This window comes from Anomalospiza imberbis, chromosome 17, assembly GCF_031753505.1.
Source record: "Anomalospiza imberbis isolate Cuckoo-Finch-1a 21T00152 chromosome 17, ASM3175350v1, whole genome shotgun sequence".
Classification (NCBI taxonomy): Eukaryota; Metazoa; Chordata; class Aves; order Passeriformes; family Viduidae; genus Anomalospiza; species Anomalospiza imberbis.
In genome coordinates, this window is record NC_089697.1 from 1,799,767 (window position 1) to 1,825,669 (window position 25,903).

General features: G+C 51.1%; 1 protein-coding gene across 5 annotated transcripts in view; it reads right to left on the bottom strand.

The window, feature by feature from the left end:
- Positions 1–22,994, bottom strand: part of RALY (RALY heterogeneous nuclear ribonucleoprotein) — a 127,786-nt gene extending 104,792 nt beyond the window's left edge. Inside the window, exon 1 of one of the 5 annotated variants that reach the window (XM_068207470.1) lies at positions 22,153–22,344. The gene's annotated coding sequence lies outside the window, so the exon portion shown is untranslated. Of the gene's footprint in view, positions 1–22,152; positions 22,357–22,880 lie in introns of those variants that run through there. The other 4 variants (XM_068207469.1, XM_068207468.1, XM_068207467.1 and 1 more) reach the window with 4 other exon arrangements.
- Between the last annotated feature and the right edge of the window lie 2,909 nt (positions 22,995–25,903).

Genomic DNA, 25,903 nt, shown 5'->3' on the forward strand with positions numbered 1-25,903 from the left:
AAAGTTCAGTAACGCTGCGTTATTAGTAACTTATTAAACTTAATGTTTAATAACTTTGTGCCCAAGCAGGGGCAGCCACAGAGCCACCACTGCCCAGGTACCACATTAACTCCAGCAGTGGACCTGCAGTTGACCAAAATTCCTTTTCTAGACACATTTAATCTGCAGAGAGAAAGGCCAGGCTGGATGGGGCTTGGAGCAACCTGGGATAGTGGAAGGTGTCCCTGCCATGGCAGGGGTGGCACGGCATGAGCTTTAAGTCCCTTCCAACTCAAACCAGTCTGAGATTCTGTGAAAGAAATAATCCTGCTCTGTCCCTTTTCATTTTAAGAATGAAAAATGCAGATCAGAGAAAGCCCAAGGCACAGCACCCACACAAGCAGCAAATTCAGCACCTGAGGTTTTACAAAAATGAAAGAAACCTCAACAAAACTTTTCCTGAAAGAAAATGTACAGTTTGAGGGGCTCTTTTCTAATGAGAAACATGAAAGCAAAAAAAAAAAAAACAAAACAAAAAAAAAAAGTTTGATTTTTTTAAATCAGTATTTCAAAGCAACAAAATACGCAGCAAAATAACCCCATTTTATGTGTCACTTTATTGACATCCCCAGCTATGTGAATGGCACTGCAAACCCCCTCACTGAAGTGGAAACCACCAAATTCTCCAAATTTGTTTTTCTTCTGTGAGCACTACTTTGAGCCTGTCAGATGTTCTTGTCAAGATGTCACACACTGAAGCATTTAGAATTTCTTACAGACAAATCCCCAGCTCCAGAAGCTCTCCACAGGCAGCAGTGGGGGCTGCTCATCACACCTGGCACCAGCAGCAGCTCAGGGCACTGCTCTGTGGGAGAGGCCTTCAGAGGAATCCAGGAGAGGTGACCTAAAAGGTTCCCCTCTACATTAGAGGCCATTCAGCCCCAAATTCCCCGCTGCAGGTCCAGCCTGTTTGGGCTGATCATGGCTGGCACACCCCAGGCAGGAACACAACGAGGAGCTGTCACAGCCAAAGGATCACTGAGTGACTCAGGTTGGAAAAGACCTCCAAGCTCATCAGGTTCAACCACTCCCCACCACTGCCAAGGTCACACTAAACCACGTCCCCAGGTGCCACATCCACAGGGATTTTAAATCCCCCCAAGGACGGTGACTCCACCACTGCCCTGGGCAGCTGTTCCAATGCTTGACAATCCATTCAGGGAAGAGGTTTTCCCTCATATCCAACCTGAATCCCCCCTGGTAGAGCTTGAGGGCATCTCTTTTTGTCCTGCCACCCATCCCCTGAGAGCAGAGCCCAAACCCAGCCTGGTTGCACCCTTAGGGAGCTGTGGAGAACCACAGAGCCCCATGAGGTGTCACATCCCTTCCTCTGGTCACTGGGTCAGTGAGAACCCCTAATCCCAGGGCTTGGGGCTTGAGATCGCCTCTTAGGGCTTCCCACAAGTTTCCACCATGGAAACTTCTTGTGTCCCCCCAGCAGCTGCAGTGGGGAAACCCCAGCTCCTCACACCGACAGCACCCACCCCATGAAAAATCATTGGGGTCACCCCTCTGTGTGCCCACAGCAGTGAGGAGAGAGCTCTGGAAGTGCCCAGGGCCAGGCTGGACAGGGCTTGGAGAGCCTGGGCTGGTAGGAGCTGTCCCTGCCCATGGCAGGGGTGGAATGGGATGAGCTGTAAGTTCCCTCCAAGCCAAACCAGTCCAAGGTACAGCTGCAGGGCTAAGATGGCTTTTTTTGCCCCCTTCACTAAATAGAGAGATGAGATAGATCAAAATAAACGCACTCATTGAGTAAGCACTCACTACTGAGAAGTGTTATGGAATCAGCCATGAACCCTTCCTGCCTACCTTTGATTGAAATAATGGATTTTTTAAATTCATCCTTCCCTAACATCCCCTTATTATCATAACCAAGCCTAATGAATGCAATTAAACCTAGAAGTCTCTCAATTTCTTTCCTTTCATAACAGGTTCCATTTATTGTATGTTGTGGTTTTTTTTATGAAGCCCTGGAACAGAGGAGCAGCTGAAGTCACAACTCACACAAACAGAATTAGAAACAAAACCCCAGCCTGAGTAGTTCCTCCAGGATTCCCAAACACACAGCCTCAGAGATTAGGGAAATGGAGGGGGTTTGTGCACAAAGCAACGAAAATAAAAGTTAAATGTTGTGTTGGGCCAAGAAGAAAGCAAATTCACCAAGGAATAGTTCTTTCTGCCTCTGTTAGTTTCAGCAGGCTGTGGTGCTTCCCACAAGCCACTAACGCAAGCTAATCGGGAGGGGAGGGATGGAGCTCAGCAGCTGCTTAGCAAACTTTATCATTATTTTTCATGAAGTCCCAATTTTCCCTGCTGCCTTGGATTCGCTTTGCCTCTGCACATTTTGCTGTCCTGTGCTTTGTTTTCTTTCCTCTCTTCCTCCTCCTCATCTCTCTCTGCTTTATCATAACCCCTAGGGCTGGCTACTGAGAAAGAGCCTTCCCAAGCCCCTCAGAGCCTGGCAGCAGCAAATCTGCTCTGCCCCAGTGGAAGAGCAGGAGAGCACATTCCTGCATCCCCATGGGCAGCGGTGGCTGGCCCAGGGCAGGGTCAGATGGGATACTAGCAGGGAATTCTCCCCTGGGAGGCCCTGGCACAGGGTGCCCAGAGCAGCTGGGGCTGCCCCTGGATCCCTGGCAGTGCCCGAGGCCGGGTTGGGCAGGGCTTGGAGCAGCCTGGGACAGTGGAAGGTGTCCCTGTCCATGGCAGGGGTGGCACTGGATGTGCTTTAGGGTCCCTTCCAACCCAAACCATTCCAGGATTCCATGATCATCAGGACCAAAGGCCCTGCCTCCACCAGCTACAGCCAAGGTGATGGAGGCTCTGTGGAGATCAGGATGAATCCAAACCAGCTGACAGGCTGGAAACACCAGGTCAGGCTCATGTGGTGGAAAACCCTCAAGAATTTTTCACCACAGCCTGTGAAACAGATGGGCAAAGACTCTAAGGATACACTCCCAGCAAGGATCAGACAATCAGGAATGTCCTGACTGGGAGGCACCCACAGGATCACCCAGCCCAGCCCCATCCCTGCACAGACACCCAACAGTCCCACCCTGGGCACCCCTGGCAGCGCTGTCCCAATGCTCCTGGAGCTCTGGCAGCCTCGGGGCCGTGCCCATCCCCTGGGGAGCCTGGGCAGTGCCAGCACCCTCTGTGGAAGAGCCTTTCCTGATCTCCAGCCTGAGCCTCCCTGGCACAGCTAAAGGATGTAGGACCCAAACCCCACCTCCCACCCAGAGAAGCTGCTATTGATGACCTCCTGATGAAGCTCTAAGAGGTCCCAGGCTCCATCCAGGTCCTTCCCTGGGTGGGTTCCAGCCTCCCCAGGCCTGAGGACGCAGCTCAGGAATTATACACTTCATTTTCTGTCGTTTGCTCCCCCGGAGAAAGCAAGGCTCCAAATTGAATTATCACAAAGAAATCAATTCCAGATTAAACCTCTGTGAAATTATAATTGCTTTAATGATCTGCAGGCTGGAATAGACAGGGCCCAGGGAAAGCATCATCCACGTTCCCTCTTCAGTTCATAAGGCTCCTGCAGGAATCAGCCTTTGTTCACAGGGAGCATTAGTGTTTTCTAATTATGTATTAATTTAATCTACTATTAATTTTCAATTATTGTTATTACACAGGAACTTCCCTTTTCCCAAATGTGACTGCTATGTAAGATGCTGAATTCCAAGCAGCTCTGGGGTGAGCTGACAGGCAGCTGCTTAGCCTTCAAAAAGGTGGGAAAAAACCCTTCAACAACCAATTTTGATGAAGACATTCCAACCAAACAAAATTATATTAAAAAAAAAAGACACATGCAAACCTTTCTGATTCATCTGAAAATGAGCAGCATTTCACCAGCAGCCTGTTTAGCCTAAAGGCTTAAATCACTTAGGTATGGCATGTCTGTGGAGATTTTCATTAGAATTGACATTTTGACAACTGCAAAAAAACTTTACAACAACCCTGCTCACAACATGATGGGCAGTTTAAAAATAATTATCAACCACAGGACAAAGGCAGCCAGGGGAATGAAGTTTCACTGAAGTCTCTTCTTCATAAAGATGGTATTCAGAAAATAATCTACCCTCCTTATTTAATTAATTGAAGATGCAAAAATAGCTCTGGATCTTCAGCATTACACATGAGCAGGAGCAGAAGGGACAAGGCTGTGAGCAGAGCTGCCCTGGATGGGCAGCAGAAGTGTCTGAGTGTGGGGGGATTTCATTCTTGGATTTCACATTCCAGAGACTCCACTGGTCAGAAAGCTGCTGGCACTGGGGGTGGGCTCTCTTCACTATGGAAAACATCCAAAAGATGCCCAGGGGAAGAGGAAGCTCCTGAAAAACACAGATTATGTCAAAGCCAACCAGTTTGGTTTCACAGAATTCGCAGAATGACCAGGCTGGAAGAGACCTTCAAGATCATCGAGTCCATCTCAGCCCCAACACCTCAACTGAACGCTGGCACCCAGTGCCACATCCAGGCTTTGTTAAACACACCCAGGGATGGTGACCCCACCACCTCCCCGGGCAGCCATTCCAGAACTTTATCACTCTTTCTGTGAAAAACTTTTTCCTGCTATCCAACCTGTATTTCCCTTGCTGCAGCTTGAGTTTGTGCAGCCCTTCCCAGGAATTCCAGGGATGAGGCTTGCCAGGGGGAATGCAGAACCCCTGTGCCTGGACCTGGAGCCTGTCTGCCCTGGCTTGGCAGAAAATGCTCAGATTTTCCACAAACAGGTAAAATCCCATCCAAGAACTTGTAAACTCAGGAGAGACTCTGCAAAGGCTTCCAGGGCTTTGGAGCAGAGGGACTCACACACACTGGCAGTGCATACAGAACAAGCAATCAGATAATCCTGGCCATGAAGGCTTAGGAAGTGTCTTTGGATCTCCTGCCCCAACACCAGTGGGATGAGCCCCTTAGAGCAGAGACCAGGGAGCACCAGAGTGACAGACAGAGCTCCTGGAGCAGCAGGACTGAGCCTGCCTGCACAATGCCCCAGGAGGAGCTGACCCACAGCCTGGGCAACCCCTGGGCACATCCCCTCTGTGCCACCGCTGAGCTGGGGTCAGCCTCCCACAGCCCACTGAGGTGACAACACCCCCAGGCTGAGGGCACAGGGAGCACCCCAAGGTCTGTGTCCCATTCCCTGAAATACACAGCCTAAATCCCTGCAGGGAAACCTTTGGACAAACCTGCAGAACACAAAGAATAGGAGAAACCTGATTTTTTTTTTCAGGAAAAATAAAGTCTCAGGTTACTTCATGAGGTCAAGAAGGTTTCTTTTGAGCCATGTGGTCCAGGTGTGCCATCTGCCAGGACTCCTGCCCTGTCACAGCCCCATTTATCACAGAGCTCCATTCTTCTATTACTGTGTATCAAAACAGCTGTAGTGAAACCAGAGTTACTCCCAACTCAGACCAGAATATCAGCAAGCCAAGCTCAGCTCATCAGCTGGAAAAGTGTTCTGGCATGGAAAAGCTGCACAGTGAGTAAACTCTTCCTGGTCCAAGGAAATAGCCTGTTCTGAGGAACACCCCTGGCATCTCCCAAGAGATGTCACCAGAAAGGTCAAGAACTTGGCAAACTGAAGACAAACTGGACTGACAGAGAGACAGAGGTGATAACTCAGGACATCTTCAAAAATGAGTACCTTAAAGCCCCTTCCAGGGCTCAAAGAGGCCCCAAGAGAGCTGAGGTGGGACTTTGGACAAGGGCCTGGAGGGACAGGACACAGGGAATGGCTCCCCACTGCCAGAGGGCAGGGATGGATGGGATATTGGGAAAGAATTCTTCTTTGGAAGAGTGCAGAGGCCCTGGCACAGGGTGCCCAGAGCAGCTGTGGCTGCCCCTGGATCCCTGGAAGTGTCCAAGGCCAGGTTGAACATTGAGATTTGGAGCTACTTGGGACAGTGGCAGGTGTCCCTGCCCAGGGCAGGGGGTGGCTCTGGATAGGCTTTAGGGTCCCCTGCAGCACAAATCATCCTGGGATTCCCTCACAGACAGCACATGGTGGGATTAAACTGGAAGCAGGGATAGGAGAGTGCCCATAAAGTGAGAAAATACTTCACATGGACGCACAGACACGCTCGTCCTACAGAGAGCAGGGCTGAGGATGTATCCCTCACAACACCCCAAGACTCCTCAAACTCTATGATTTTTTTATGTATTACGATTTTTTTTTTAGTATCTACCATAATTACTTCCCTGTGCTGCTTTTTCAAGTTCATTGCTGCAATAGTGGATGAGCACACAGGAATTAAAAACACTCACAACAGGGGAGCCTTAAGGAACCTCAAGTATTTAATTGGCTTTTGGGGTCTAAATCAGAATATAATTTTAAAAAATAATAAAAAACTCCCATACCTCCATCAGATGCAAGGGTGCAGCACAGCATTTTAAAGAGACCATCAGGGACCTGAAATTGCAGCACAAGTCTCTCCAAACATGCACACAAGGTCACCAGCTCCCACCATCTTCCAAGGTTTGGCAGTGTTTATTATTGGGTTCCTGACACCTGGGGCTCCTGAGGTCAAGCAACATGAAAATCCTGAGGTTTTTTTTTCCCCTATGCCTGCTGCTGGCCATCCTGCTGAAATAGCTGCAAGAATAAATCTTGAAAACAACATCCCTGGAGGAGGACGGGCAGCAAAAGGTAGAGAGGAAAGAAAAGTGCAACACTCAAAAAATAATACAGAATCTGAAATCATGAGACCGCTCATTCCAGGATATTTATCTTGGGACAGAAAAGGGTAACAAAAACCCAGCAAGAATGGAAGACTTATATATGGACAGCAAAAGTTTACTGAAAGATAGTTTACTCAGTGAATTACCACAAATAGGAATGGGGTTTGGTTCAACATTTAACTGCTTGTGCCAGATTATTACCTGGAAATAGCTGCAATTCCACCCAAGGGAAATGTGCAGCAGTGATGGGACAGTCCAGATGTGCAGGGCTCCTGCTCAAGTCTCACAGAATGAGCCAGGCTGGAAAATGCCTTTGAGATCATCAAGTCCAACCTACAACCCAACACCTCCTCATCAAGTGAACAAACCATGGCACTGAGTCCCATGTCCAGTTTCTTTAAACACATCCAGGGACAGTGTCCTGGGCTGTGAGATATGTGTGTGTTCTGTCACCATCTGCCAGAGCTGGGGCAGTTCTCTCTGTTCACTGGGCAGTTTTTTCTTTATCTCTGCCACAGCCAATCCTCCCTCCAGGAGATCTCTGCTGTCCATGGCCACTGAGTGTCCCTGCATGGCTGAGAAAATTCCAGCATCCCATGGGGAGATGCTCCGCCCAGGGGAGGAGCCAAGCATTCCTACCTGGATACAATCTGACTTTGGAACCCCACAGCAGCCTTTGCCCACTGCATTCCCAGAGGAGCAGCTTTCTTCCCCCCTGCATTCCCAGAGGAAGCTCAGGCCCATCTCCAGCAGCCCTGGAGCTTCAGAGGAAAACTCCACCCTTGTGCAGGATCCCTGCTCCAGCAGAAGCACAGCTGGCACTGCAGGAGGGCTGAGCCACCATGGGATGGGACTGCTGCCACCTCCCTGACCCACAGGCTGCCACGGCCTCTTCTCACTCTGGTGGTGGCTTGGTTTCTCTTTTTGTACTATTGCATTTGTATTTTTAGTTTTCCTATTAAAGCACTGTTATCCCTAATCCCATATCTTTTCCTGAGAGCCCCTTGATTTCAAAATTACAATAATTCATAGGGTGGGGGTTTGCGTTTTCCATCTCAAGGGAGGCTCCTGCCTTCCTTCACAGATACCTGGCTTTTCAAACCAAGACATACAGTGACTCACTCCTGACTCCTGAGCCCTCCCCAGCTCCCACCACTCAATCACCATGAAACCAGCACATTTCTTCCCCAAAAGGGGCACAAAAAGTGACTTCTCCCATCTCCTGAGCCCCTTTCCAAGGGGGAGAGGGTGCCACACACGGCCACCAGCACTGACTGACAGCTCCAGCCTGAGCTGCAGGAGCTCCCCACTGTCCCTGCAATATCGATAAATGTAAAGTTTGGCCAAATTGCTTGGGCTGGCATGTTTTCTGCCTTCCTTTAAACCAAGTAACTCATGCTAATCTGCAGCTAAATCCCACCATCCCAGAGGCACTGCTGACATCAGTCAGGAATAATTCCCATTCCAAGGGACAAACCAGATCCTATTGACAAAATCCAGTGTCACATTTTTTATTTAAAGGAGTCTCAGGCTCTGCTGAACAAGCAGGAGACACCTTGTTTTGAGCATTATTTCAAGGATGGCCAGATCTGAGCTGCCCCAGAGGAGCAGCAGGTTTTGGCAGGGTCATGTATAAAACATGACCCAGCACTGCAGCTTCTGCAGCACACAGCTTTGAAGAGTTATTGTTTATGCATGGGGATTTTAATAAACTGGAGTGAGCAGGGGACACAGGATTCCCAACTCCTCTGGCATTCCCAGGTGATTTAAGATCAAAATAATCCAAGGAGGCAAATCAAAGCACAGCCTTGGTGGCACCCTGGGGTAGCAGCAGAGGGACAGGCAGCACTTCCCAACTGAGCACCAGAGACTCCAGCTCCTTTTTAACACTGCAAGTTAATGGAGACAGCCTCAGTGGAGTGCTGGAGACCCTGAAGTGCCTCCTGGACTCTGACCAGGGTGGTTTGCTCCTGAATCAGTAACAGGAATGGACAAGGCTCCATGTGGAGAGGCTCCCTACAGAACAGCTCTCTAGGCAGGCAGGTGTGGAATCCAGCCCAAAGGGGGCAGTTCCACCTCAGTTCCCCCCAGCCTCACCCTGTCTTGGACAAGGAGCAGCCAGACAGAAAATTACTGCAGAAGGTTAATAAATTCCTCTTAGAAAAGGACTGGATGCACACAGGGTGGTGGCAGGGTCAGGGACAGAGCTCTGCAGACTTCTGACAATCCCAGGACCTCTGTGGCCCTCGTTGCTCCTCCTGAGTTGTCACATTTGGTTGTCACAAAAATCCTTCCAGCAGCTCAGGCAGAGGACTGATTTCATTCCAGTTGTGAGGAGGGAGAGAACAAGCAGGCTGCTGGGAGAAGCAGCCTGGTTCTGGAAGCAAACCCATCCCAAAACTCCAAGAAAAACTCCAAGAATGCAGAGCTGCTGCCTCCAGCTGTCACACAAACATCACTTCCCTGGCACCACGGGAGCAGCTGTGCCCAGTCCCTGCACAGGGAGAGCTCTCTGCTTCTTGGATCCTCAGGGCAGGATGGTACCCACCATCACCACAGCACTGGTACCAGTATGGAACTGGCTGCATGTGCTCCTCTGGAGCACTGGAGCCGGACAAGGGCCCAGGAGACACTCACCAGAGCCATGGAGAGATGTCCCCAAAGTGTCTGTGCCTTCCAAACACCTGAGCTTTGCTGTATTTGGCAACTGAGACCTTCAAGGTCTTTCCCAGGAGAAAGGCAGCCTCAACAGCTGAAGAGCCAGTCCTTCACAAGGCCACTTTTTCCATGGATGGAGGTGAATGCAAAATCCTCTTTACCTCTGACCTTTCAGGAGGAAAACCTTCTCAAAAGACTAAACTCAGCCTTTAGCCCATCTTCTCCAACTCGAGGTTGCATCAAATTAACAAAAGCCTTGATGAGCTCCTGGGAGGCTCAGCCAGGCTTACTCCCCTTGAGGCACAAACTTCCTCCAAACCTTTCTCAGAAGGACTTTCTGCCATGAAAATGTTTGAGATTCATTGTTTTGGCCAAAGCAGTCGTTTCATTTTTGCTGTGAAACAGAGGATGGCACAGGATCCTTCCTCCCTTCTTTCATCTCTGAAAATAAAGAGTTTACACCCCACTTTTAAAACCAAGTCAGGACAAAACTGAAAAATACTCAAGGACCTCTGTTTGCATCACAACCAGAACAGCTGAGAGACCCCCAAAAGCTGAGGAGACTCCACTTGTCTCACCAGAACCCAGAGCACAGCAAATTCACCCCCTGCTCTGCTCTCTGCCTCTACTTTAAACCCCCACAGTCCCCACTCCATCCCCTGCCCAAAACAAGCTCAGATCTCCTGGTGGGACTCCTGACTCACCAGCACATTTTCCTTTTAAAGGTCAAAACAAATGTGTTGTGGCAATAGGGATTTCATTAGTTCCCTCTTAGTTTCAGTTGATCAGCAGGAGTTTAAGAGATTGGTTGCACTCTGGAGCTTCCCTAACAAGGCACTCTTCATCTTCTTCAGGAAGAAGGGAAGGAGCAACCATGGGAAACGTCTCATCCCTGGATCTGTGGCTGAACACAGCAGCAGAGCAATTAGCAAGATGGTCTCTGCAGCAGAGAGAACTGCACTGGGATGTGCTCACACTCATTTACACACCCAGAACCAGGACTGCAGCTGGAATCCTTGTAGAGCAGGACAAGCAATTTTCAATTAGTCCAATTTCATCTCAAGTGCTCCAACACTGCTTGTTTCCATGAAGCTTTGAGCAACTCTGTGAATTCCAGAGTCCATTTCCTCCCACTGGAAGCCTACTCCAACCCAAGAGCAATGCTTCCAAATCCATGGACCAGTCACAACAGATCAGTGCTCCACCTACGACCACTTACTGCTCCAGTCACCAGGAGCTGCTCATTGCCACTGCCCCGAGCTCCTGAGTGCTCATCCAGCTGCTTCAGGACACAACTTCCCATCGCACGTGGAGTCTCCTGGAAAGCTGTCTGCACTCGTAGACAACCCCTCCTTTCCTGAATCCTCCTTTGTTGCAGATGCTGCTCATTTTCTGAGGAGGAGCTGGAGCCCTTCTTTCAGTTCAAATGTTTCTTGGTAAGACTTGTGGAGCAGGCAGAACAGTTTTGATACTGGAAATATCTTCCACCCTGCTCTGGGTTGCATAAGGACATCCACACATCCATCTTCATCTGCTCTGATCCCCCTCAGCCACTGCTCCTATCGTGGTGGCTTTCAAGGTCATCTCAGCTAAGGAAAAGTAATGTGGGCAGCAAAGCCATTTCCCTCTTCAGATTTAAATGAACCTTAGGTCCTCTGTTTATCTCATTTTAATGGATTTTCAGGGATCCATTTTCAAGATCTCTCTCCAAAAAAGCCCCTTCTGTGAAAGTTCCCACAGAACCCCAGGAATGAAGACACAAGGAAGCCCCAACACGTACAAAGCAGCCAGACTGGTTCAGCTCTCCTGTTCCAGGGGCTGGGATCAGACTGAGGAGATCAGAGGACCCTGATGAGGGGCAGAGCAGCAGGAACCGTGTCCTTCACCCCTGTTAGTTTCACCCCAGTGGAGCATCTCCCACAACTCCACGCACACCTGGATCTGAGGCTGTGTCCATGAGCAAGGGGAGACTCTACTGCTCTACAAGGCCTTAGATCAGGTCCCTAACTTGCTCCTGGGCATGACAGGTTGCCAGTTTCCAGCTCATTTTCTCCTCCACCACTGCCAGAGTCAGAAGAGGTCAAGGAAGCCCAGAACAGGATTGGCTGGGGGAGAGGAAAGGGGAGGGAGAGGCATTTGCATGTGAAGAAATACAGCAAGAGAAATACAGGCTGCAGAGATTAGGGAACAGGCTTTTTAGTGGGAGCAGAGCAAAAGGCAGCTGCTGGAAGCAGGGCGGGGAAGCATTCAGCATTTCCAGCAGCAAGGCTAATCTGATATGACACTGGATCAAGCCTGGATACACAGCTCCGATAAATCTTTCATCAATAAAGCTCACTGTCAAAAACCTGGAGCACACCAGGAAGGCAGCAAACCTCACCTGCACACACAGCCCCTGTGGGGTCTTCCCTAAGGACATTTCTCACGGAGGCAGCATGTGAATTCTGTGATCCTCCCTCACTGGCTGCAGCGAGGAAACGCTGTCAAGTTTAGTCTTTGTAAAGAAGCAACTACACATCTGACCTACATAGAGTGCACAGATGTGAGTAGCCTCACACAGCACACCACAGATTATTTTTTTTTTTAATGCAGAAAAAAATTAAACACCACCTGCTTTGCCTGGGAACGTGCAGGAACAAAAGGCAGCTGTGCACAGGAGAGCTGCACCAGGATTCAGATGGGAACTCTGGAGCAGCACATCCATCTTTTTTTGTTTAAATAAACTTCCCAGGATTGCCCGTCCCTGAAAGTGTTCAAGGCCAGGCTGGAGAGGGATTGGAGCAAGCTGGGCTAGTGGAAGGTGTCCCTCCAACCAAACCATTGCAGGATTCTGTGATTTTCAAGACTGGGACATAGCTTTTGTTCCCAGGACTGGCAGCCCTGTAACCTTGGGCAGGAGTGTGAAGGATTGACATCCATCCCCCAGGGATCCTCACAGGATGATTAATGGAACCAACACAGGGACAGAGCCCTGGGGCTGCTGAATCAGGGCACAACCACAGCACTGCTGCAAAACCTCTTCACCTGAAATAAGCTGCACGCTCCTGCAGCACCCAGGTGACCTGGCAAAGTCCAAGTCCATTAGGACAGGTTGGGGTTGGGCTCTTCTCTCAGGGAACAAGCAAGAGGAGCAAACAGCCTGAAGCTGTGCCAGGGGAAGTGCAGATTGGATATTAGGGAAAATCTCTTCACTGAAAGAGCAGTCAGGCACTGGGGCAGCCTGCCCAGGGAAGTGGCTCAGTCACTGGAAGTGTTCAAAACCATGTGGATGTGGCTCCTGGGGACATGGGTTAGTGGCAAACACGGTGCTGAGTTAACAGTTACACTCCATGGTCTTAGAGGTCTTGTCCAACCTCAGTGATTCTGTAATTTCAGGTGTCTGTCACCTCCCAGAGTTTAACCCTGACACAAGAGAAGGTGGGGAAATCAGCCAATGCAGCAATAGGAAACAGGTGCTGAGGGCAGATCGGCCAAGCAGGGTGCCCAGAGCAGGGCCAGCCCCTCAACACAACAGCAAGCCCGGCGAAAACAGCTGCTGTGCAGCTGCACCGAGTGACATCCCACATGCCAGGCATTCCCCAGAGTCCAGTCCCTCCGGGAAAATCAGCTGTGACAGGGCAAAGCCCGGGGAATGGGGTGGCAGTGGCCGGGAGCAGCAGCCTGGGCTCGGGCACCTGCACCTGGCTGGGGCTGGGCCAGGGGTCTGCAGGGGCTGGGGGAGGCCAGAGCGGCACAGAAAGGGCACAGAGGGGAGCTGGGAGCTGCACCTGGCTTTGCTCCCAGCTCTGCTGCTGCCCAAGGTCAGGCCAAGTCACATGCCCTCCTACCTGTTTTATATTTAGAGCACCAAGGCCAGAGCTCCGCACCAAGCCCAGAGTTTCCTTTACCACCCTGCTGCAAGGGCAAACGGCAGCACTGGCTACCAAGTCCTACAGATTTCTCAGATTTGGTTAAATTTTTTTGGGGGGTGGGAGTAAACAGCAACTCTAGAGGGTGGGAAGCCTTATCAATACCTCCTGGCTGTCTTTATTCTAACTTTGAGCAAGCAAAATTCAAGGAAGTGATCACAGCATCAAGCCTGCCAGAGCTCAAGGGATACTTGGACAATGCTCTCAGGCACAGGTGGGATAGCTGGAGTGTTCAGGAGTTGGACTTAATCCTTGTGGGTCCCTTCCAGCTCAGGGTATTTCATATTTCTAATAAAATAACTGGTTGCATCCATTTTATCAGCTGGTCTATTTGCTGGAGATTTCTTCTTGCTCAGGACTGTGAGACTCAGAGTAAAGTAAGAAGTAGACAAGCTTCAGGGTAAGGAAAAAAAAAAAAACCAAAATCCAAACTTACTGCCTGATTTAACCTGGAAATTTATAAAGCAGTCACTGGCAGTATAAGACCTGGCTCCCTGCACCTCAGCAGCATCAGCCTGTTTGGTACTAACAGGGAAAACAATTCCAGCATGGGCTGAGGGCATCTATTTCCAAAACCACTTTATTTTAACAAAAAATCAGTGGATCTAAAGGCTATTTGCCATCACTACACAAAGCTTTCCCTCTCACATCACTGTCACATTACTGCAGGTTGTGGAGATGTTCAGGAATGCTCCCCTCCTGTTATAACCCAGGAAAGAATTTAAAATTCACTGTATTTATAAGATTGCTGGGCTGCTTTGCCCAACTGCATTTGGCCTCAGGATATGGCACCTACTCAGCCTGAGCAGCCTGTTAAAGTGGCTCATCCTCTTTTCGGGGACTTGGAGGGAAAAGGCTTTGTGTAAACATGCAATATTTACTCCCCAACATGCTGTAGTTTGGCAGCCCAGCTGTGCAGACTTGGGGCAAGCCATAAATTACTCACATCACTGAGTGGGTAAAAGCCTCTGACTCACTGAGCCAGAATCCCCTGCACCAATGCCTCACAACAAAGTACAAAATATAGATGTTTATGCTACATATAAGGCTAAAATCTATTAACTCTGAGGTCACACTGTTTTTCCCCCTCTTGCAAAGGAGGGGTTGAGAAGGCAGAGAGCACCAGTACACAGAAGGGGATGGGGATATGGAATCTGCAAATTGAACTGCAGAAGGAGATTGGAATGAGATGACCCTTAAGGTCCCTTCCAACCCAAACCAGTCTGTGACTATGATATGATAAACGATGATAAAAGCAATGAATGCAGACACCAGGCTGGATCACGAACCCACACACAGCTCCGGCTGCTGCATCCCCCTTCACTGAGCCAAACTCCTCAGCCCAAGCCCTCCAGGACCTCCTCTCACCAGTATTTTGGGACATGCACCAGGAATTAGGGTGATTGTGCATCTAAATAACCTGCTCCCTTCCAGCTCTGCTTGGGAGAGAGGCTGGTATGACCTGTTACCAATTAAATGTTAACGACACCACAAAAAAACTGTCTGCATAAAGGAGCATCAGAAACCTGCTCCAAATGATTGATTAAACCTTCCTGCCTGTTCAGCTGTAGCTCTGGGCTTTTCCATGCTGAATTAACCACCTCTGCTGTCTGCTTGACACAGAATAAATGTTCTGCTGTTAGCCAGTACTTTTTTTCCCAGATCTCGGTGCTCAAATGGCAAAGGAAGAGATCCAAAAGTTGCTTTTCCAAACTTCCCTGCCAGCAGCTGCCAGTGTCAGGCATCACCTCACCTCTGCACCCCATTGTCTGAACAGCATCACCCCATGGAGCCCCCCAGCCCTTCCCTAGGGAGCAGCAAGAAGGAAGATCCCACTGCTGCAATAAGGGGAGGAAAAGTCATTTTTAAACAGGATCCTGCTCCCCAAACAGAACACTGGTAGATTCTGCCTCGAAATTAAGTTGCACTTTGGCTTTCATCTTGTCTGGAATCCCTGCTGCTTTGCAGACTGGGCTGCAAGATGAATCCAGGAGAACTGGGCAAAAACAGAGGAGCAGCTGATTTATACTTTGGCTGAAAGAGCTTTAATTCTCCCGGCCCATACACACAGCCCGTTCATTTAGGGGGAAAGAGGTAATTTAAAATATCATTCCTAGTGTCTGCTGGCAGAACAAAGATGAAGGACTGTAAGAGATGATCAATGTTTAAGGCCATCTTCAAAGCGATTTGGGGAACTGCTGAAGATAAACAAGCAATTGGGGCCCAGGAGCCAGGCTAAAAGCTGACAGAGAAATTGCTTTTTTCCAAGGCAAACAGAAGGCAAGGAACGGCTCAGTTCAGAAAGACTGTGCTTCCCCCTCGTCATGTGAGCAGGGCAAGAGACCAAATTTAATTTTTTCCTCACAACAACTTTAATTAAACCATCTAAGCCCTCCCTGCCTCTCTCCTGCCACGAGGTGTGGCTGTGCTCACAGGAGGTATCAGCAAACTCGGCATTATTCCCGTGGCCTCCCTGGAAATGCTGTTTATGCAGCAGTCAAATGGCTGGGGAGCCCAGCTGCAGGGAAGCACGAACAGGAAAACACCCAAATCCCACCCCTGATGTGCAGCAGGCACTCCCCCAGCGCTGGAGATGCTCCCCAGCATTACCTGCACAGCTTTCCTGCCAGGGGAACTTCCCAAGGGGTGCTTCTCCTCACCCTTACCTGTGCCCTGTGTTCCACCAGAGGTACAGGATGGACACGGGCTGCAGGGCGTGAGCTGCACCAAGGATTTTCATCTCAAACGGAAATTTCAGAGCCAGTTCCTTGACTCTGGGCAAGGGATGGAGGGACAGGACACAGGGAATGGCTTCCCACTGCCAGAGGGCAGGGTTAGATGGGATATTGGGAGGGGATTCTTGCCTGTGATGATGCTGAGGCCCTGGCACAGGTGCCCAGAGCAGCTGCCCCTGGATCCTTGCAAGTGTCCAAGGCCAGGCTGGATGGAGCTTGGAGCAACCTAGGATAGTGGAAGATGTCCCTGCCCATGGCAGGGGGTGGCACTGCATGGGGTTTAAGGTCCCTTCCAACCCAAACCATCCTGGGATTCTCTCAGAGTCATCACAGAGACAGGTGAGGTTTTATTGGCCTGTTGAAATATGTGAACATAAGAGCTGCACTCTTTGGAGCAGAAGTTTAAAAATTATAAATAAAACCAATAAGTTTAAATTACTAGAAGAGCTCAAGAGAATTTCTGCAGTGCTTACAGCTTTTACCAGCTCCAGAAGGAGCTTCAGGAGCTGTAAGAGCTCCAAGCATTGCAGATTGCTGCAGCATCAACAAAAATACCTGTTTTACAGCAGACACAGCTCCAGGGACAGGAACCAGGAGCTGCTGAACCACCAAACCCCTCCAGTGCTGCCCCTCAGCAGGAACACAGCTCAGGCCAGGCAGCACCATCAGCTCTGCAAGGTCTGTCCCACAGCAACCACCGAGATTTTTGCTAGATTAGAAAAAAAAAAAACCCAAACAATTATGTTTGAGCACCAGCCACCTGCAGCCTTCTACACAGGGGCCACAGCCTGGGCCAGAAGAGTCACCTTGAAGTCCTGGCAAGTGGAGGATGTCACTGGAGGCCAGGTGAAAAGGCAGCCATGAGCACTGAGGGCACTGACACAGCAACAGCTGCCCTGTGCAGAACTGGCACAGCCAGGGCTCCCCACATCCTTCCAAAGGAACTTCTCTCACTAATGCTCCCAAGAGAGTTTTCCAAAAGAAAGTCTGCTGAAGGCAGAAGGGCAGCACAAGATTTAGACGAATAAAGACATCAAGAGGTTTGGTGGGGGAGACCTGCAAGCACCTCCTCCATCCACCCTGCGACCTTCGCCAGCCTATCCTGAACTCAGGAATTCACACATTAAAATGAACACCAATGGTTCCACAACGAGTGTCCACTGCCACCTCTTCATCAACAGCTTCTCTTGCAGAAATTGTCTCCTGTTTAAGTGCCAGCAGGCAGAGCCCCAGGGGAAGGATGTTCTCCCTCCAGGGGAGGTGGGACACAGCAGGAGCCACTGGGAATGGAGCTGCACTGCCTCAGTTACTCCTCCTGCTCACACATTTCACCTGGCCATTCTTATTCTGCCTGCAGTAGCAAGCCGAAAATGAGCTCACATTCATTCCCAGCGGCTGTATTTGTTGAAATGTAAGCTGCTTGCAAAAGCATCATCATCAGATAAAGCCCTGGCACTTCTCAGCTCCTTTTGTTTGGTACCATGCCCACACGGAGGTGATGCTGCAGATACCACCAGGGAGTCACTGAATTCACACAGACACAGCCCAGAGGTGCCCATCTATTTACCTTACTCTTGGTAGAAATAAGCCCTAGCAACCTGGCATTGTATTTTCTATTTTAAAAACAGATCGTTTGGAACAAATTAAAAAATAAAACAAAACCAAAAAACCCCAGAAACTAGACAGTTGTGCAACATCACTGGCAAAGTCTGTGGATGTTTAGTAAAGGAAATACTCTGCTGCAGGTGCAGGGATGCTCCTGGAACAGAGCTCAGCATCCTGCCAGGCAGCTCCAGCAAGAGAGGGGAAGGAAAAGCCCAGAAGCCCTGAAATCAACTGAGGACCTTCCCTGTAAAGGCAAGGCCAAGTCTTGCCTCAGGTCGCCAGCACCACTTGCTCTACACACTTTCAACACATACTCGAGGCTTGCTTTAAAAAAATAATCAAATATTAGGATTCTGAGGTGCCAGGGTGAGAACTGCAGGAGCCAGCTGCTGCAGAAGCTGCAGCTCAGAGGTGTCCCTGGAGAGGCTCCATCCAGTCCCACATCTCAGTGCTGGGCAGTCCCCAGGGAGCAGGACAACAGCATTGTTTGGGTGTTACACAAGAGCCAAAAGGATGACTCAGGCTGCCCTTATAGCCCTCCCTGGCTATCCAGAGCCAGGGCTGAGGAATCTGCTGCTCCCAGGGACAGGGGGCCTCCAGGGACACCTCCTGCCCAGGTGAGACAGCCCTGGCACTGCTCCTGCAGCCAGAGCTGCTTTCAGGCAGATTTTCAGACAAAACCTACTCTGGTTTTATTTAAGAACAAGAAGTCATTACAACACTCGCAGGATTTCACCTTTCTCTAACAAGGAGCATCTCGCTGGGAGCTCACAGCACTCCAGATTGCAGGCAGCAGACTTTTCCACATCCATGCTCCAGCATCATCTGTTACATCCTGCACAATATTCCCCCAGCTCAGGCTCTACAGGAGCAGCTCCTCTTGTTTGCCCACAGCCTGGCAACACCAGGATGCTCCTTCTCATTGTTTAGGCTGCAAGGAACCTGAGAAGCCCCAAGAAAAGCTTTGGATTCACTACATGCACTCAGATTGGCCTCTGTGAAAGGAAAAAGCCTTTGCTCGTGGCTTGAAGCCTTGGCTTTAGTATTTTCAACATCTCAAATACTAAACTAGATGCAGACAGATGTTAATTCTGCAGAATATCCATCTAAGTCAATCCCTGCCCGGTTATCACCTCAATTCTGCCTTTTATAATGCACCTACAGTTAATTTTCTATTGGAGACTGAGCTGGCAGACACCTGACCCTCTCATTAAATACACACTTTCAGGTGAGACCCCCCACCCCCCGGGCACTATTACTCACTGGAATTAAACAGGTACACCAGGACTGGTGGCAAAAATAAAAATAGCCGCAGCTCTGGGCACGCCGGGGAAGACAGTGGTTTTCTGTGCACAACAGCAAAATCAACTTAATCACAAATGACAACTTCTGAAAGCCTTTACTTTGGATTCATCCTTGGCATTTTTCTAGGCCAGCTTGAAAACAAAAGCTTTGTCTTCTTAAAATGCAATTGCCTGAGGCACCTCTAAAAAAAGTGACATAACTCAGGTTTGAAAAATGCCTCCTGGGTTTCAGATCCTCCTAAGAGCCTCTTTACTATTCAGCTTGATTCAGATTACCCAGATCAGCATGAACTCCGCAGATTTAGCCCCAGCTACCAGCACAGGTATAAAATGCACACATTTAGGATTATTTTTTTTAACTATATGATTAAAGCTCTACAGTTATAAAAAAACGTGTTATTGATCTGAGTTGTTGCTCCCTCGCTTTTCTCCAGCAGGTTTATAAACATTCTCTGATGACAGTTTATTCTGAATTTCATTCTCTTTGGCTTATTCCAGATTTTTTTTCCCCAGCCTGTTTTTCTTCCTGGGTGTTTTCAACCTTTCCATCACAAACCTCAAGCTGTGAGAAGAATGAGCAACTTGTTTTGGAATCACAATTTGAGCCTAAAATTTGATTCTTGTTTTTTCTCCCTGCACAAACCTTTTTCATTTCAGTAATTTTACGAGCAGTGACTCTGTGCTTCTGCAAACCCAGGAGCACAGATCTGTGCCAGTAACTTAATGGGAGGGGGTAAGGAAGGAAAAGCTGCAATTCTCCAAGACAGACACAGCTACTTCCAATGCCCATAATTAACACCTTGGATAAATCCACAGTACCTTTAGCATATCACAGATTTTTATCCCCATTTGTATCTTTGAGCAGATACAAATTTACTGCTAGGTCTGAAAACACCTTATGCCACCAGTGAAGAACTTAAATAAAAAAGAGTTTCGTTGCTTTTATTGAATGATTTGGGACACAGAGCTGTCTTGGTGATGGGTAGACGTTACAGTCTTTTTCTGAATTATCAAGTCCCATCACTTACTCCACATAAACTGCCCTCTGTCAAGAGCTTTAATCCTCTCTTTTCATTCCTTAAATAAAACATCCTCCCCAAACTCACTGCCTATTATCAGCCATTTCTAAAGAAAGTGGTTCTTAAGAGACACGCCTCTTTCTGCTTTGCCGTTCTCCTGAAATCCATCTCCCACATTAGCCTGACAGAGGTAAAACTGAAGCAATCTTCCCCAGCTCAGAGAGCCGGAGGAGTGTCTGAACACCCACCCCTCTCGAAGGAAGCTTTCACACGCGGCCAAAACCACAGAAAGGCTTCCAGGAACGGGAGCGATAAACCTTGTGACAAGCTGTCAGCCAGAGCAGGCAGCCAACGAAGGTGCTCCAGGGTCACACATCTGAGGTTCTGCTTGTGGCACAGCTCCTCAGCTCCGTGACAACAGCAGCACCCATCCCTGCATCCCGGAGCTCACTTGGAAGCCTGTCCTTTAGAACAATGCAAAGAGCCCAAATCCCAAGGAACAGCAGAATAAAGGACAGGGCAAAAATGAAAGGGAAAGCACCACCTCCCACTTCACTGCTGGAGGGAGACCAGGAGCAGAGGCACCTGTGGAAGAGCTCAGCCCTCCTCCCGCAGCAGGGACAATCCGGAGGGGCTGGGACACAGCCCAGCCCTCCTGGGCTGATGACACAGCCAAGGAAAACAGTTTCAGCCAGGGCGCTGAGGTCCAGGGCAAATGCCAAGGGCTTGTGCTGGCCCTGCCAGCTCGGGAAGGGCCGGCAGCAGGCTCCGACCTGCGCTGCCACCGCGGTCCCTCCCTGCCCGGCCGCCGCTTGCACCGGCCATCGGTCACCACACGAATTTACCGGTGGGGGAAAAGACAAGAGTTTCCTCAATATGAAATAAGAAGGTCTTTTCTTCTGGCCTTGAAAGTCAGCCCAAGCCAGCGTGATGCCATTGACTTGTCTCCTCAAAAGCCGGAGCAGCCGCTGCGGTGTGGGAAGGCCCCCGAGCCACACAGCACGGGCTGGTTCCCAGCCCTTCCCCAAGCCAAAACCATGCGAGAATTACACTCAGAAGTGGTGGAGTCACCTTCCCTGGAGGGATTTAGAAGAGGTGTAGAAGCGGCACTTGGGGATACGGTTTAGTGGTGGGCTTGGCAGTGCTGGGTTAATGGCTGGACTCGATCTTAGCGGGCTTTTCCAACCTAAGTAATTCTGGGATTCAGGTTCCGTGCTGAAGCACTGCAGCAAGCACAACTGCGATGGGTCGTTCCCGCAGGCGGGCTCTTGCTCTTCAGGAGCAAGTCAGAAAATAAAGGTGTACATCCACCCTGCTGTCCATCCCGGCAGCTTGTGTCTCAGCCGCCTGGGCTGTCTAAAGGGAATCAGCCCCGGACACCCTCCCAAAGGCACGGCCAGATCTGACTGTTTCACACTCACCAAAGCTGCTCTGGACCAAGACCCGGAGTTTCGTACATCACCTCAAATCAACGGAATCATTAAGGTTGAAAAAGACCTCCAAAATCATCAAGTTCCAACCTCTGACCGAGTCCCCCCGTACCCGGTAAAACGTACGACCGAGTGTCACATCTGCTCATTTTTAACATTCCCAAGGATGGTGACTCCACCACTTCCCTGGGGAGCGTGTTCCCAAATACAACTCCCGACAGACACCAGCAGCCCCAACATAATCGCGACAGAGGGCGGCTTCGGCACCGCGCGCTGGAGCCCGCAGGGCTCCGCACGGTCCCGGGGGAACGGCGCGGCTCAGCGCCGCTCGGGCTCGATATTCCGCCCGTTTGCTCGCTACGAAGCCGCTCCCGGCCGCGCGAGGCCCCGCTGGCAGAGCAGCCGAGCATCTCCGGTTTGCAGGAGGCACAAAGTAGCCCGCGACCGCGCGGCCACACCGCGGACATCCCTCCCAGGCGCCCGGGACTCGCGGAGGGCTCAGCCCCGGAGCCATCGCCACCCCGGCCGCCGCTTCCAGGCGCGGCACTTCCCCATCCCGTCAAACGGGGAAAACGTGCATCGGGGGCGGAAAAACCTAACCACACACAAGAAAACGGGTGGGGAAAGTGAAGATTGAAAAAAAAAAAAAAACCAACAAAACACTAATTCACTGGCAGGGGGACCCGCGCTGCCAGCACTGACCGCACACTCCGGCTGGCGGGAGCGGCCCCCCCGCAGCAGCCGGGGGAAGGAGCGGCAGCACTCACCGGGCAGGTCGGTGCCGGGCAGGTCGGTGCCGTGCGGACGGAGGGCCGGGCCCGTCCCGCCTCGCCCGCGGGAGCCGCCGGCTCAGTGCCGCGCACCGCCCCGCGCCGCGGCTCCTTCCCGCCGACCGTACCACGGCTCCGAGCCGGGGGGGACCCCCGCGCCGCGGAGAGCCCACCCCTCTGCCCACCGCCCGCTCTCGCGGCTGTCGCGGCACGGCCTGTACCGATCCGCCCTCACGGGGCTCTGCCGGGCAGGGCCGCGCAGCCGGGGCTCGGCCGGGGGTAGCGCCGCTCGCCCCGCACCGCCCGCTCCCCTGCCCGCGCGGTGGAAGAGTCCAGAGCGGGGCGGGCGCGGGCGGGGCCGGGCGCGCGGGGCTGCTCCGGGCGCGGGTCCCCGTGAGGGAGCGGCGGGCGGCCCGCGGGGCTGCGCTGCGCTCGGCTGCGCTCGGGGCTCTCGGTGTTGGCGGTGCCGGCCCTGCAGCGCGGTCTGGGAGCTGCGGAGCAGCCGCTCCCAGCGCTCGCTCCGGCACCGCTCGCTCTGTGCCTACACCTGGTTCACCGGAACCGCAGCCGAAGTTCGCACCCGCGGCGTCCCCGCCGAGCGCGCAGCGGAGTCGCGGGTCCAGCCCGGAGCTCCAGCCCGGCCGCTCTTCCCCGGGGGCTCTCGGTAACAGCGCGATGCTGAGCTCGGCCGCTCCATTCTGTGTCCGCCTGCTCCTGGCACTCACCGGGCAGAAAACGGTTCTCTTGGGAAAATGATGTTTCCTGACCGAAATTAACGTCCGGCATTTCGCCACTGTCTAGAGGTGTGGGAAGGCCAGGCTGAGAGCCCCGGCGCTAGAGGGACGGGCACACGCGGAGCTGTGCGGGGAACGGCATCGCTTGGAGGTGGCACACGCTGTGTGCTCCCAGCTCACGGCAGCGGGCTTCAGGTGACATCAATGCAAATAATTTCATGCAGCTGCTCTCGACAGCGTGTTACGGAAGGGCAAGAGCTCACCAGCAGGAGCGAGGCATCACAGAGACATAAATCATAGAATCGCCATCAAGTCCAACCATTATCCCAGCGCTGCCAAGCTCACCACTAACCCATGTCCCCAAGTGCCACATCCCCACAGCTTTTAAATCCCCCTGGGCAGCTGTGCCAGGGCTGGACAGCCCTTTCAGTGAAGAAATTTATTCCTGTTATATGGCTGGGATTGTGCAACAGCACAAGTGATTAATTGACAATCAAGGCTAATCCCCCATAAGTTTTCCCCACCGGCCCCAACAGAATTATGGTAGTATTTAAGTGATCAGTTACACAAAACTACCCAACACAGTGCTGATTCCTGATGGGGCTAGGGGAACTGTTGGGGTGTTCAGAAGATACCTCTGAAGGTTGCGTAAAGACCCCTCAGTACGGTGAACTCTCCTGTCAACATCAAGATGTCTCTGGCTGTGAGCTGGAGGCAAGAACTCCGTACCTACCAACCCAAATGAGAGCAATTAACTGGCTTTTTAGTTTAATTTTTCTTGGGCAATTCATGGCTGACAGAGGGCAGGGATTAGACTGGATATCAGGAAGAAATTCTCCCCTCTGAGGGTGGGCAGGCCTTGGCACAGGGTGCCCAGAGCAGCTGTAGCTGCCCCTGGATCCCTGGCAGTGTCCAAGGCCAGGTTGGACAGAGCTTGAAGCACCTTAGGATGGTGGAAGGTGTCCCTGTCCACAGTAGGGGGTGGGATGAAATGGCCTTTAAGGTCTCTTCCAACCCAACCCATTCCATTATTCCATGATATCCCTTCCAAGCTTCAGTTTTTCACCTGCACCATGTGCTTTCCCTTGGCAGGGCTGAAAGCCACATCAGCTTCCTGGTGGAGTACATTGTTTTCCCATGAAATCCAACTCCCCCAGTGTGACACGGGCTCTTGCTGTCCCTCTCTTCTCGAAGAACAATGTCCTCTTTGGGTTTGGCTTTCCATGATAAATGCCCCCTCAGAGTGAGATCACAGAGGGCATCACAGCAGTGCTGTGATCAGGGCATCAAAGTGCCTGTTCTGGCCATTGCATCTCCTGGTTTCCTTCCAAATTCTAATTCCCTTGGAGCTACAAAACAACATTTCAGAATCATTTAGTGATATTTTCCCAGGGCTGGAACATTCAGAGCTTTCACCAAAATTCTCCACCCACCAAAGCTCCAGGAACATCTATAAACTTGTGCAACAGCAGGTGCTTCTCTTATTAGTCCAGAATTAAGTTTTCATCAGCCCTGATTTCTTTAGAGTCCTATTTATTATTGCTTAACAATCACTTGAAAGTCTATGGCTGGGAAGCGATACAAAAGCATCTTTCATTATTCATTAAGGACAAGCGATGCAGGGCTTTTGGAAGGGAATAGAAAGTACACAGGCTTTTCTGCATTTAAAACAATTATTTCTTATTAATAACCCCCGCAGAAAGGTGCCCCGCAGAGATGTGCAGTTTGGGTGTTTTGAAGTTCAGTCTCTTGATCACAAAAAGAGTTTTTCTTCTCCTGTGACATTCCTCAGCAGAGATCCTGGGTAATGTTTTGTCATTTTTATTTTTAAAAATTATTTAGGTGATTATTTTGGGGGGTGTCCCCCTCCTGGGATGGATAATAATGTAGTGGTGATTGTGGAGATCAACACCTGATCTCCATGAGAGTCTGTCATAAGAATAAAAAAGCTGCAGCTACAGAGCAAACCTGCAGCACGTTTGGGAAGAGGACTGGGGAACTACAAGATCCCAGGAGAGCTCAGGTTGGAAGGGACATTGAGGGTCTTGTTTTGGGGGTGGATTTCTCAGGTCATTGCTATGGCTATTAGGCATGTCCCAGGAAACACCCCTCAGGGGTCTTGCCCCTTGTAACTGGCACCCAGGTAGAGCCCAACCCATCCCCAATCCCCCTGGAGCCCAGGGCCCATCCAGCCTTTGCAAAGCCACCCATCTGCACTGTGAGGTGCTGACTTGGTATGCCAGGAGAACGTAGGAGAGCACACCAAAGCCATTCCCAGCACCAAGGCACTGGGGTGCTGTGGGATTCCGTGTGAGGAACCACAGAAGATGCTCCTTACCAGCCTTAACCCAGGGAGAAGTGGATGGGGACCTCCAGCCTGCAGAGCTGAGGATCTGCTGATCCAAGTCCCTTGGTCTGCCCTGAGCAGTCACACACTGCTCTGAGGCTGAAGAACCACACAGAGCAATTTTGCTGAGATCCCACAGGTGAGGAGGAGCTCCAGGGCATGGCCCAGCTCCTCTGGCTGTGTCTTCCCAGAGGATCTGTCCCTCCAATCCTGAATGGGTGTCCTTGAGGCTGCAGTCTGGGAAATTCAGAAGGCCCTGGAAGAAGTCAGCACAGGCAGAGTGCCCCATCACCAGAGGAGGAGGCACTGGGAGCCCACCAGAGCACCCTTGTGGTGGGGAGCTGTTCCAGAGCTGTTCCAGAGTCCCACTGCCAGCAGAGTCTGGCTATGCCTCAGATTCCCTGAGTTTGTCCCCTCCCTGCCACCTCCTGCCTCTGCCTCCCTGCTTGGAAAAATGGGGCAAGCCAGACTAGAGGTGATGTCTGTGGGGACTTGGGGCCATGTGGGGCCTGGGGGTGTCTGCCCAACTGGAAAGGGAAGAATGTGGGGTCCTGCCAGGCTGGGAGAGCCTGGAGGGGCCATATGGGGATTGTTTGTCCAGCTGGGGAAGACAAGGCTGAGGTCAGGCCTCATCAGGGGCTGCAGCTCCTCCGGGGGCAGCTCTGAT